Genomic DNA, 14873 nt, shown 5'->3' with positions numbered 1-14873 from the left:
ATTTTAAAAACAGAAACTTCATAGTAAGTTTCAGTATTAGAAGAATTTTCTTGTCAGTAGCCATGATATGTAAACTGCTAAATATATACTCTAAGTAAATATTCTATAACCACATCAGATCAGAAACAGCTGGCAGCTTCAGGCTGTTCATTTCAAAATGAATTGAAGACCTGTAATCTGCCTAGTGAGGATATTATTGATAGGATAAGTATTTTTGTACTTCCACAAGAATAAACTTTCTTCTTTCATGCTTTCAAATTTAGGGCCTTTTTAGTGGTGTTAGGATGTCCCATTAAATGCTAGAAAACCATTTAGTTTATCCTTAGTCAATTCTACTGAATTTGGCATTTCTTAAATTTGGTTGAGGAAGAAATCTGCAAAAGACAATTACTTGAAATTTATGTTTATTAAAAATGCGAGACTGCCAATATATTTAAGGAAAAAAGAAAACGTAAAAACAAACCCAAGACTTTCTTCTGACAATGCTATGTTAGTGTTTCACATTTATAATTTTTTAGTATTAATCTTTAAGAATCCATGAAAGAAATACACTTGGACTTGCTTGTTGTGCCTGTTTCTAGATTTTAGACATGCTAGCACCTCTTTGTTAACAGTGGTCTTCCAAAGAAAGACTTGACCAAACTGTGCATATAGGGACTGTCCTTAGTGCAGTGCTAAAGCTCTGGGCTATGAGTCCAAAGATCTCATTTAGTCATGGACTCTTGTGCAGGTAAGACACTAACTGCTATGACAGTCAGCAAAAAGTAAAACGACAAGTAATCTATACATATTTATTAATTTCTGCATTTGTGGATTAACTGTGTTGATACATCTCGTTTGCTGAAAGGATTAAAGGAGCTCAACACAGAGGTAAGAATGACTTCCTCCCCGACTTTCCACATGAGTGTAGAGGTGGCAACCTCTGACTGGGTGTCTGCATAGCAATGTGTATACTTTTATTTATTTATTTATTTATTTATTTATTTATTTATTTTGAGACGGAGTCTCGCTCTGTCGCCCAGGCTGGAGTACAGTGGCCGGATCTCAGCTCACTGCAAGCTCCGCCTCCCAGGTTCACGCCATTCTCCTGCCTCAGCCTCCCGAGTAGCTGGGACTACAGGCGCCCGCCACCTCACCCGGCTAGTTTTTTGTATTTTTTAGTAGAGACGGGGTTTCACCGTGTTAGCCAGGATGGTCTCGATCTCCTGACCTCGTGATCTGCCCGTCTCGGCCTCCCAAAGTGCTGGGATTACAGGCTTGAGCCACCGCGCCCGGCCTATACTTTTAAAATAATGTAATTGACCATATCAAAAATGGGAGAGGGGTGATAAAGAACTTACTATAATCAAAGTCCTGTAAACCCTACTTTCTAGGGTGAGGAAGAAAGAATGATTGCCTGATACTTTAAGTAGGAGCTGCTTTCTTTGCTGTAGGTTGGTAGAAGCTGGAGAGTGGAGCAGGAGTCTCCTAGGAGCAGTGTTTTCTCACTCCAAATCTGAACTGGATGCTTATTAAAGAGCACCGAGCACCAGTTTGCAGTAGCCATTCTGAATTTAACAGTAACGATTTGGAGGCTACAAATCCTGAGGTCTGACTCTGAACATGTGTTTGTTTATTGGCACAGGGACAGCACTACACCATTTAGTTATAAAGCACAATGGAGCAAATCTACATTAATATGAGAATCCATATCTTGTCCTTCTTTTGCTGTATGTCACACTTCTCAGTGAGACCCTAACAAGAGCAGGAATTAAGAATAGGTCAGAAGAACATCTGCTTTTCTTATTTTGATTACGTGGGCAAGCAAAGGAATTTGCTTTTATAACACCAAAATAGCTTGGAATGCAGCAAAAATAAACGCACCTTCTGTCTCATGGAATGCTATTACAGTACAACGCTTTGTGAATGCTTGTTGGCATTTTCAAGCATTTTTTGGTCTCCTCATTTCTTTCTCAGCTCCATAATGCAATCCTCATGGTTTGAGCACTAGACTTCAAATGAGACATCTATTCAGAGAGTGTTCAGACAAAACGAGTGGTTTCCTTAGTAATGGGAACTATGTGAAAGCCTTCAGCACAGCCCCTTCAGCCAGCCAGGCTTCTCCCAGGCTTGTGGTTCACACATAGGCTCTCAGTGAGCATTAGACAGCTGGGGAGCACCCCCAAAGTCTAAACTGACCAAAGCACTGAATATTCATTGCATTTCTAATCAAGTGTACCCTTTATAAAAGGTTAAGGATGTAAGAAGTGCTCTTAATGGTGAGGGTTAATTTGCTCATTTTCTGCATCATGTCTATGGAATGGAAAGAAAGATAAGCGATTTTGCAAAAAAAGACATGTGTTGTTCTTTTGTTTGATTGTATTTTACATTTCCTTACCTTAAAAACCTAAGCCTGTCATATTCTTGTTCTGTCTATGCCTAAAGACTACTACTTCTGATTTTCCAGTTTTCTGCATAACAATCATCTTCAATAAAGCTTTAAAACTTTGCTATTAAAACAGGGTGCAAATGGTGTCTTTTGTAGTCTCAAATATATTTAAAATATAGTAAAGTAGTTTCATGTATACCAATGTTGAAGTTTTATTACGTGCGTGTATCGATCCATTTTGTTATTTAGTTTCAGGACGACACAATAATTAGAAAAAGAGCTGGTTTCTCTGGGTAATACAATTGTCATTCATCTTAAATATTGACTCTTAAAGGCAGACAAATAACAACAACTATCCAAAATAAAAACCAACATGAAAATAATAAAAAATTATCTCAGCTGATATAATGTTTGCCTTTGAGGAATAATGATTTATAGATACCTTCACACTATGTTAATCATCCAATTAGGAGAATAAAAATATTGTCAAACATTTTGGGGATGAGAAACATGAGGTACAGCTAAGTTGTTAGTCTTCTACCATGAATATTTTGTGTCAATCTGGTTATAAATAAGCAAACACAGGGAGCAAAAGTTAAGCTATAAAACATGCAAAGAAGAGGAGAACAAGGGCTTCAAAAGATCACTGAAGAGAAGAAAATACAGTTTGAAGACTGTTGGCTTTGGAGTCTGACTTGCATTCTAGCTTTCCTTCCTCAGTAGCGTGATAACTGTAGAAGTTCACCAACCCCGTTTCCTCTTCTGTGAAAAGGGTAAAGTCCCTGACTGCCTCACAGTACTGTAAGAATGAAACCATATGTGTGCAGGGTCTACCAAGTTTCAGTGTCTTGCATATAGTTAAACTCAACAAATGTTATTTATTATTATTCTAGGTACTTTAATTTCAGCATACACAATTTCTGCATTTGCAATGTATATTTTAAAATCTGATCTATTTCATTGTGGTTTCTGGATAACTCAAGGAAAATCATTTCTATTTTTTTAATAATACCAATAATAAATGTAACAACAAAAACACTAAATTTGCTGTCGAGAAATAATTGAACTGAGGAATGAAGAGTGAACAGTGAGAAGCAGGCTTGCTAAACACAAGTGTGTGCCTGACTGTGTTGTGGAAGAAGGGAAGAATGGACTACAAGTTGAAATTAGAAGCAAGAAAGATGAACTAGAAAAGATGAGACTGGAAGCAGGGAAATTAGGAGCAATTGCAGCAGCCAAGGTAAGACAGGATGAACACCTAGCAGACGGAGAAGATAATTTAAGAAAATTTCAGAGTAAAATCAAGTTGCATATGGTGAAATGCAAGATATGAGGCACAAGGTCCAAAGTTCCTGCAGTTCTCTAGGTAACTAGGTAACAGCAGAAATTAAAAAAAGAAAAGAAAAGAAAAAAAAGAAAGCCAGTTTAGGGGAGAGCTTAAGAGGTCAGCTTTAGACACATAGAGTACAGAGTGCCTGGGGATCATGCAAGTAGAGACATTTACCAGACAATTGGAGGGATGGATTGATAGGCAGACAGATGGATGGATGGATGGATGGATGGATGGATGGATGGATGGATGGATGGATGGATGGATGAAGAGACTGATTGATTGATTGATTGATTTTTTTATTTGCAAGAGCAGAGATATAGGTTTGAAAGTAGTAAGTACACAGTAGAAGAGATAATATTATCTAAGATAGTATATGAAGAACAGTAGGCAAAAGAACAAACCTAGGACAAATACTTAAGAGGTAGATGAACCCACAATGACAAGAGTCAGAATGTTCAGACAAGCATGAGCATGACTTAGGAGGCTTTGATGTGCAAGAACCAAATTGGGAGGGCACTGGTTGAGATTCCAAAGCAGAATTTCAGTAACAAGGTTGGATTAGAAACCAGAGAAAGGTCAACTGAAAAAGTAGGTAGAAAGTGATGATATGATTGTAGCAAATATTGATAGCTCTTTTGAGAAACTTAATACGAGGAAGACAGAGATGGAATAACAGACTAGGGTGCAGGATTAAAGGGATGATTGTTGCTATCATTGTAGTATGAGTAACAAACATATCTACGGATTTTGTGGAAATATTGCTAGATATTTTTTCACATGGCTAGAAAAGGAATAAAAGTCAATTCCCTGAGTGAAAAGAATGGAGAGAGACACAGAGAAAAGCCAAGATGACAGACCTTTTGGATCTACAGAGAAATACAAGGAGAAACACAGGGAAGAATAAAGGAATCTGAGGAAGAGATATGGAAAAAAATTTGTCTCATTGATATCTGACGTCATCCTTGATTGTGAATTTCTTGGCATAGTAAGATTACTTTTGTTCTTCAAATGATTTGTATCTTTCATTAAAAATAAGACCTTTGGGTATATACCCAGTAATGGGATTGCTGGTTTGAATGGTATTTCTGCCTTTAGGTCTTTGTGGAATCACTGTCCCAAGCAGTTGAACTAATTTATACTCCCATCAACAGTGTAAAAGTGTTCCTTTTCCTCCACAACCTCACCAGTAGATTGAAGCTAGTTGATTAGGGTATTTAGTTGTTAGCCAAATTTTCGTGGGTTTGCGTCCCATTAATCTATTTAGGACTTAGTAAGGTGTTTTTTGACTTTTTTAATAGTAGCCATTCTGACTGATGTGGGATGGTATCACATTGTGGTTTTTATTTCCATTTCTCTAATGACCAGTGATGTTGAGCTATTTTTCACATGATTGTTGGCCGCACGTATTTCTTTTTTTGAGAAGTATCTGTTCATATCCTTTGCCCACTTTTTACAAAGACACATGCACATGCATGTTCACTGCAGCACTATTCACAATAGCAAAGATATGGAATCAACCTAAATGACCATCAGTGATAGACTGGATAAAGAAAATGTGGCACATAAACACCAAGGAATAAATACTATGCAGCCATTAAAAAAAGAACAAGATCATGTCTGTTGTAGGGACCTGGATGCAGCTGGAAGCTACCATCCTTAGCAAACTAATGCAAGAACAGAAAACCAAATACTACATGTTCTCACTCACAAGTGAGGGCTAAATGATGAAAAATCAACAGACACCGGAGCCTGCTGGAGGGTGAAGAGTGGAAGGAGGGGGAGGATCAGAAAAAACAACTAATGAGTACTAGGTTCAATACATGAGTGATGAAATAATATGCACAATCTCCCCGCCCCATGACCCATGTTTACCTTTGTAACAAACCTGTACATATACTCCTGAACTTAAATAAATAAATAAATAAATAAATAAATAAATAAATAAATAAATAAATAAATAAATAAAAAAGACATGGCTTGGTGCTGTGGCTCACATCTGTAATCCCAGCCATATAGAAGGAATAGGTGGAAGGGTCGCTTGAGATCAGGCTGGGAAGCACGGAGAGACCCCATCTCTACTCAAAGGAAAAAAAAAAAAGAAAGAAAGAAAAAAAGAAGAGAAAAATTAAAAGAAAAAATAGCAGCATATGGTGGCTTGTGCCCGTGGTCCTAGCTACTCTGGAAGCTGAGGTAGGAGGAATATTTGAGCCCTGGAGTTTAGGGTTGTTGCAGTGAACAATGATCGTGTCATTGCACGCCAGTCTGGGCAACAGAGCAAGAACTGTCTCAAAAATAAAGAAAAAAATTAAAATTAAAACAAAACCTATAGGTAAATAAGAATCTCTGTTTTTCTCCAATTTTACTTTCCAAAACTCCTTTGAAAAAGAAAATGAGAACTCTGACCCAACTTGCTTTAGTTCAACATTCTAACAAACAACCAGTGTTACTACTCACCTTACATCATGTTTCTAACTGAATTGAGAACTAATCTGTTATTAGAATTAGACCACAAAGGACAAAATCACTGAAGACCTTCTTAGCACAATGTCAGCCCCTCACCATCAGTGACTCATTCATTTGTATTTAGCTTTCTGAGCATATCAACTCATTTTTTCCACTAGGCACTGCATTTCTTCAGAGCTCTACTTCTCAAATCATGACAGCAATAAAAATTCTGTCATCAACCCTGAACAAACACTACTGTATAAAAGCATCCACTGTCTAGTGCATAAAACTCATTCCTTTTTTAAAAATAGTATTTTATTTTTGGCATCCCGTGTTGCTGACTACATTGAATTGGTTGGCTCAGCCATCCTTCAAGTATTCATTTATTTGACAAGTGAATGTTGAGTACCTTGTGCAGTAGAAAGTGCTCTGGCTCTGTAAGCAGACAGAACTGAGTTCAAATTTTAGCCCCATTATTTAATAGTTTTGGGACACTGGGCAAGTAAGCTAGCTTCTTTCAGCCAATGTTTCTACACTGTCAATTGAACATAAAAATATCTATCTTGGCCAGGCGCCGTGGCTCACGCCTGTGATCCCAGCATTTTGGGAGGCTGTGGCGGGCTGATCACAAGGTCAGAAGATCGACGCCATCCTGGATAACATTGTGAAACCCCATCTCTAGTAAAAATACAAAAAATTAGCTGGGCGTGGTGGCACGCACCAATAGTCCCAGCTGCTAGGGAGGCTGAGGCAGGAGAATTGCTTGAACCTGGAAGGCGTTGGTTGCACTGAGCCGAGATCACGCCACTGCGCTCCAGTCTGGACGACACAGCGAGACTCCGCCTTAAAAAAAATCCCAATTTGAATAGAATATTTTTGAAGTTAATGTATATAATACACAAACATATGTTAGTGTTAATGCTCGACAGATGTTATTTTATCCATTTTATATGCATTGTGGAGCTTAAAAATGTAATAAGACATATACTCCCTCTAGGAGAATCTTACATGCTAAAAGGGGAAACAGGTAAAATTACAGAAACAATTATAATACCAAAACAAGATAGATAAAGAGTACTATTGTGGATCAAATGAGAGAGTATATCTTGTTAAAGGAGGAAAACAATGACCATGACAACAATGACCACTACCATAATAATGCCAATAATACTGTCAAACATTTGTTCAAGACTACTATATTTGAGCACTTTTCTAAACTCGGTATACATATTAACTGTTTGAATGCTCTTAACAATTCTGGGAGAAAAATGAGACGCAGAGATGATACTTAAACCAAGATGCACAAATGACACTTAACAGAGATGATACTTAACATGATGCTCAGAGTATCTAGGAAGTGGCAAGGTAAGGATCCAAACCCAGGCGTTGTGGTTCTACAACTCACATTCTACCAACTGCCCAGGCTACTTTTCTAAGAAAAGCACACAGCAAATAAAGCCCAGGATTTGATGAAATAGCAATAAACAAGTTAAAAATCCCAAGCACTGGCCAGGCTTGGTGGCTCATGCCTATAATCCCAGCACTTTGGGAGGCAGAGGTGGGCGGATCATGAGGTCAGGAGTTCGAGACTAGCCTGACCAACATGGTGAAACCCCCTTTTCTACTAAAAGTACAAAAAAAAAAAAAAAAAATTAGCCAGGCCTGGTGGCACACTCCTGTAATTCCAGCTACTCAGGAGGCCGAGGCAGGAGAATTGCTTGAACCCGGGAGGCAGAGGTTACAGTGAGCGGAGATCGTGCCATTGCACTCCAACCTGGGAGACAGAGCAAGACTCCATCTCAAAAAAAAAAAAAAAAAAAAAAATCCCAATGACTAAGTCAATGAATACCGATCTACTGTACCCCAATATTTTCTTATATGATGATGAAAGCAAAACTCTTTCCGTATAATTTAAGGGTTGTAATTATTCATTTATGTTTTAAAATCATTTCAATACCTTTCCATTAAAACTCAGTATTCATCTAGGAAACCCTGTAGACATTTCCTACAATGTAGGCAACACGTACAACCATGTAATACTGCGGTTTACAATGTGAAATTTCTCTGAAGCTTTAGTGCCTTCTAAAGGAAGAAACTTAAGAAAGAAAAAAAATGAAGGGAGAGAAGGAGGGAGAGTAAGAAGGAGGAAAAGAACAAGAAGAAGGACAAGAAGAATTAGCAGAGGACTGTCAATCATGCAGTAGATGACAGGGTAATATGGTGGAAAAAATCTGGAATACCTGAGGGGCGCTATCCTGTCTTTAAGGTGCCAACTGTGTGTTAAGCTTCCATGGTTCTCATTTGATGATCACTCACAATTATATTTATTCAAAAACCCTAAAATCCTTACTATATTACAATGTAATGTCTTCATATGGTACTTCATTATATAGATGTGATACCAAAATAATTTTTTCATGTATCTTTTGAGAGAGCCACATTTCACATTTACAGTTAAGGACTGAAGTCCCTGATAAGTGAAAAAAACACGCAAAACACACACTGATTCTACAAACCTGCTGATGCTCTTGGAACAAAATAGAAATTCCAGCCAAAGAACAGAATCGTCATCCTTTTCATCCACAGCCAGAGTCATTTTCTCTTTCACATTAAAATCTCATTTCTAGTGCTCCATGATATTAAATTTATAAAAATGAGTATAAAATATTTTAAATTTATCATGTACCTACATTAAAAGGACAATTGCAGGAAGAGCACTCTCATCTCCCACTTTCAAAAAAGTGATCATTTAGTTAAAACAACTTCCTATGAAATAATGTAAGATAACATATACATGGCTACCTTTAACAATTCTAACTGAATCAAAACTGAAAAGATTTTTTCTTGATTTCTGAGAGACTGAAATTTAAAATATTAGGTATGATTGTTTAAAAACCAAGAAAGTAGTTTAATCATGTATTTGTTTGACTATCACAACTTACCTTCATTATGGGAGTGCATTATAATTGGTTTGATTACTGGATTTGTCAATTATACAGTCAATACCAATCGATGAAAATTAATCACTTAGATACCATGACATAAATAAAAATTCCTTTTTCAAATAATTATCACAATTTTAAGATTATTCTTCCATATGTGGCAATAAATTCTGCAAATATTAAAATAATTTGGAATATTAAAGACATTAAGATTTCCTAGATTAAAATTAAGGGGTAAAAAGGATGATTATTACTATTATTAAAAGTACATTAAATTATATGTAAACATACTCTTAACACAACATCCCAACACTCAACCATGATCCCTAACATACAGAATTGACTCAGGGCTTTCTGAGTAAATACTAGAGTATCTAGTAAAGAATGAAACTTTACAATAACATTCTGAAATAAATACTAAGTTAAATGAGATGCTACTTTTATGTTGAACTTATTTTGATTCATTTGAATAAATTCTTATAGAGAAAAAGCATTTGGGAACTGTTTCTATAAAACTACAGAGTGAAAATATTTAGTATTTAAAGATAAGCCTATTGTTTAAAATTTTTCCTGGTATTATTATTATTATTATTATTGTAACTGAAAACGACTGGTCTATGTCATGTCAATAAATACTTAAGGAGCAATTAGATGTGAAGACTTTTTTTTTTTTTTCCCTAAATCTAATAAGTGCCATTTCTTTTTACTCCACTAGAGGGTAGTCTCTCAAAACTGGGGTTGGAGTTATGACTAGCCTGCTTTTGACCTGTTGATATATTAATCCTCATGTTCCATTCTCCTCAACAAGATGTTTCTTCAATATACTAATTAAGGTTGTAAAACATGCATTTTTAAAACTGCTTTTTGATTTTTTCGTAGATGTTCTTCGAGAAATATGTACTGCTATGTATTTCTGTGTTTTCCAAATTTCTGGTAATTAATAAAAATGTTTTACATATATGGTTTGTATAGTATATTTTCCTAGGAAATATCCTCTCAGAGTTAATAGGCCTAAGAACAAAGATAAATAGTTTTTTTTATAATTTAACTTATTACAATTGAATTATTTACTCAGAGTGGTAAAAAATATATATCCTAAATACACACACACACACACTCTCACAGATATACAAACACACCTACACATGTACCCATTCATATGTAGCTCCTAGATTGATTACATCATATAAGAAGTCAGTGAGTATAATTAGAAATACATATTTTTAAAAAGTACCCCCTCAAATGCCAATGTTGTGAATTACAGAGAGGCAAATATATGTTTTATTTTAAAAATCTGGTCAATCCAGACAAGAAATGTCATTGCTAAAAAAAAGTGTTATTGAACACCAAGCACATATGCTAAATTAAGTAGGATCTATAGAGAACCAAATGCCACTCAAAACAGTTGCAAGCTTCTCTTCTTAAATAATACAGTCATTGCTGAACTTCGCAGAGACAGAGTTGGAGGTGTAAGTCTCTACGAGGTGTTTTTAATATTTGGGAAATCCTTATCAGTAGTGTGTCCTGCCTATTTGCAGACTGAAAACATTGTTTCTCTGAATGACTGATAACCTCAAATTGAGAAAACTTGTCAAAAAATTCCCAACATTCCTCCAGAAAGGGGAAAAAAATAAGGAAAATGATACCTAGGAAAATATGCAAGCCTGTTTCATTTATTTGTATCCTAAGCAGCAGTGTCATAGAACAGACAGTTTGTTTCAGCCAACCAGACTGGAGCAGCTGCGAGTGCTACATCTTGGCAGTCTGAAGCGATTGGCTCCTCTCTGGGGAGTGGAGGGTGTTCAGTTATTAATGACCGCTGAGCAGGCAGCACCATGTCAGTGTGACAACTGATCCGGTGAACGATGCACCACTAACCACCATGGAAACAAGGAAAAATAAAGCCAGCTCACAGGATCTCTCTTCACTGGATTGAAAGCCTCAGCCTGCCGACTGAGAAAAAGAGTTCCGGGAAAAAGAAGGAATCCTGGCTGCAGCCTCCTGCCTTCCTTTATATTTTGAAATACAGAGATAAGATTACGTGCATGTGTGCATATCTATAGTACATATTTGTGTACACTGTTACATAGACACGCAAATGCACCTATTTACACCGGGCAAGAACACAACCATGTGATTATCTCAACCAAGGAACTGAGGAATCCAGCACGCAGGGACATCGGAGGTGGGCTAGCACTGAAACTGCTTTTCGAGGTAAGTTTAAAATACACCTATCTTTTAAAATACGTTCTATTTCTTGTCACCTCGATGATCACGTTTTTACACCTAAATCCTCCTTTGATATCTTCCTCTTGTCTGAATTCTAAGAGCATTTTTCTTTTATTGCACTTTTGAGAAGAAATTCACATGCAAAACCCAGCTGGCTCTGTGTGTGCCTAGCTGTGTTTGTGAGATTCTCCAACATGCATTTTACTAGCTTGAATGCCCATCAGAGGATGTGAGTGGGAGAGAAAAAGCAGTGTTGGGGGGAGGAGAAAAAGGAGGGAGACAGAAGAAAAGGGAATACGGGGGAGAAGAGAGGAGGAGAGGGAGAGAGAAGGAGATGAGGAAGAGAGAAGGAGACAGAGAGAGGAGAGGAGAGACACGGGTGAGGGGGTGCAATTTTCCTTTTTCTTCACATTATTTGTAGTGAAAAACAGATCACACATTATTCTGTGTTTTGAAATCAACCCACCAAATGGGGCATTTTTATTCTCTCTCACCCAGTGGATGCAAATTAAGGCAAATGCTGTTGTATGTTAAGAGCTAAAACCACTAAGCAGAGTAGCAGATTGAGCATATCACAAACAGTTATTGAATTTCTGCCAGGCTACATCTTACGGACTGGGGTAAATGACTTCCCTTTAATAACATCCCCTCACTGGTCTGAAGGGACAGTGCAAATGTCTGATTGCTAATGCAGCTGGAACTGCCACACACTAGGTAAAAGGATCCCATGAACCAGAAGAGTTCTAATCTTCTTTGGTAATTAACAGGATCACAGCAGGGTGGCTTTAAAGTACATTTCCTATTTAAGAAGATTGTTTGTTCTAACCAACTGCTATACTTCCCTTTGCTGTTATTGAGCTGGATGGCTTAATTCGGCTCTAATTTATTCATTTTTAACAATATGTCCTTGTTTCTGTGCCTCTAATTTCAGTGAAAGCAGGCTATGAATATGAGTAGAACCTTCCTAATTTAGTGAAAAGGGGATAATGTGAAAACAAAAAGAGAAGTAAAGGTTCAAAATATCTACCTAGAATATACTGTGCTCTGGTACCATAAATATTACTGATATATTTCTCATCTTTAGTTTCAGAAGCAATGCCTCTGAGACAGAATTACTCTCAGTAAACTCTATGAGCATCCATGTATCGATGATTCATGGAATTCATTGTGGGTTAATTTTTACTTCCAATCTTGTAAAGGGAAGCCAGCTACTTAGAATATGCTTTCAAACAGACAACACCAATTGAGGATATTCATGGAAACATTCACTGCCGTCTTTACTGGGTCCTCGAAAGACAGTAAAAGAAACCTAGCATTTGTATTTCATCTTCCAGAGCTCTCTCCTGCCTTCTTTTAGTTCAACTAACCACATAGTTAACAGAGTCAGCTTCTTTGAAACTATGGGTTATTTTTTTCCACAACTGTGATTTCAGAGTTATTATTGGTTTTCTAGTTTGTAATATAAGCCAAAGCAAAAAGACAATAACCAGTCACTTAGATTCTGCCACTTTCCCATAAATGTGTCAAAAAATGAGTCAGTTTACAATATGTAATATAAGAAGTCAATTAATTCCAGTGACCTTTGTAAATGATGACAATAAAGCAGCTCTGACAATATATCAGTGGCTTCGATTTTCTCTCTGTAAAATGAACAAGTTTAAGAAGAGGGTTCCTGCTCAGAGAGAAAAATGAAAGGTGCTGAAGCATCAGCTTGCAATATTGGCAGCTTTGCTCGCTCTGCCTCAAATGCCACATGCAATCTATAAAAAAAAAAAAAATGATTACAAAAAGGAAAAGGTGTTTTATTTGCTTTTCTGCTATTTATTAAAAGTGTTGCTTTTGAAACAGACCAGATCTGATATTCTGAGGTACCTCCTAAGTTCCTAACCAAGAGGAAAAGAAGTAGATACTCAACCCTCTGATTTCAAACTCCCATATAATGTAGCATTGCAGTATTGATTTCCGTTTTTCTTAGACCTTTTCCAGGGAAAGTTTGCATGCCAGACACACATTCTTAAATCTAACCCGCCTTATTTTAAAATTGCAATCGATGACACCTAAGAACAGTGGATTCACTGTTTAACCATAGTAAAGCTCACATACATATTTTGTGGATTACAGAGATCAGTAATGTGCCCACTTGAGTCTGAGAAATACCAACACTCCAGGCCCCCAGTGTTGTCACTCAGTGTGTGCCAGTGAGTTTGGTGATTTGATCAGCACCTACGAATGCCAGATGATGGACATATGTGTATGCCTGGAAGACTTAACCATAGTCTCCCCAAATCATGTAACTATACCAGAAATAGCAGCTTCCTGGCAAGACAAGCTTCAAAGGACCATTTTTTTTAGGGTGTCGCTTGTCACAGGCAACACGCTGAGTTAGAATGCTGATGAGTAGGTGGAATTTTTTATTTGGAGGTGGTTGTTCTTGTTATTAATGGCTGAATAAACAGTGCTACCAGACTTCTAGGCCAGCAATTTAGTGATCTACGAAAAAGGTGATCAACTTATGATGCACTAACTATATTTCACTGTTTCTTTGTTATTTTTTTTTTAACATCTTTTGCTTTTGCCATATGATGGGTTTGATGTTTCACTCCTCCACCCCAGTCTGAATTTTTTTGGGTGTAACATTCCTATGTAACATGGCACTTGATATTTATTACAAACTAAGTTGATCAGAAAGCTTTATAAACTGAGTTTAAAAAAAAAAAAACACTTATCTAAGTTAAAGGTTATTACTTAATTAGCAGCCCCTGAAAATGGGCATTGGCGAGGTATCTGTTGGCAAATCTGAAGGAGATCATTAAAAGAAAGCTAATAGCAGGCTAAAAAATGAGTTCTTACTTCTAGTCTCAATAAATTGATGCTCCTCCAAAATGATTTAAAATAATGTGGCTCCAGCCAGTCTGAAGAAACACTAGACATGTGTACAGCCCACTAAAATGTTCCATGTAGACCTGGTTCTGAGAGTTTAACTACTTATTTATCATTGTTTGGCACATGAAACTAAATAATCAGGTAAACTCTAGGCAAAACATCAGTACATCTTGTCTATGCTGTCAAAGATAAAGCTGTCTGATATTGGCTATGCAATGAGTACTTAGGAAAGCTTCACTGTGTAACAACTGAACATAGCTCCTGCTCAGGGAATTCCTCCCCTCTCCTTCTGAAAAAGTGATGTCTTGTTAGACATCTACGAAGTCACTAGTAAAACATGATAACAATTATTTCTTTAGCCACAATGTGAAAGGAAAGGAAGTCAAATTCTAATATAAAGACAGTAGCTGGTGCCAGAGGATGGGAAAAAGGAAGAGGGATAAATCAGAATGTTTTTCTAACTTGTTGAAAGGAATCGAAGGTCTCAATAGATGCTATTTAGAGGTCATTAAATACAGGATTAACAAGGAAGACTTAATGTTCATCTCAAACCTTTCCGAAGAAGTACAGTACCTACAGGGCTATCTACTATATTTGCATAATTGTCAAGTTTGCACACATCTGCTTTCTATTATGTTAATTCATCTTTAGGCCATAATAAGGGAAGAATTAT

At 36.9% G+C, this 14873-nt stretch overlaps 2 protein-coding genes across 15 annotated transcripts in view; one reads left to right on the top strand and one right to left on the bottom strand.

Annotated features, from left to right (window-relative positions):
- IMMP2L (inner mitochondrial membrane peptidase subunit 2) overlaps window positions 1-14873 on the bottom strand; it is a 913124-nt gene that overhangs the window by 415991 nt on the left and 482260 nt on the right. The gene's annotated exons all lie outside the window — the stretch shown is intronic.
- Window positions 10805-14873, top strand: part of LRRN3 (leucine rich repeat neuronal 3) — a 33737-nt gene continuing 29668 nt past the window's right edge. For 2 of the 3 annotated variants that reach the window (XM_010352934.2, XM_010352933.2), the window contains exon 1: window positions 10926-11302. The gene's annotated coding sequence lies outside the window, so the exon portion shown is untranslated. Of the gene's footprint in view, window positions 11303-14873 lie in introns of all 3 variants that reach the window. The other variant, XM_010352932.2, reaches the window with a different exon arrangement.

This window comes from Rhinopithecus roxellana, chromosome 6 (genome assembly GCF_007565055.1).
Source record: "Rhinopithecus roxellana isolate Shanxi Qingling chromosome 6, ASM756505v1, whole genome shotgun sequence".
Taxonomy (NCBI): Eukaryota; Metazoa; Chordata; class Mammalia; order Primates; family Cercopithecidae; genus Rhinopithecus; species Rhinopithecus roxellana.
Note: the sequence above shows the minus strand (reverse complement) of the source record. Positions and strands in the feature narration are given on the sequence as shown.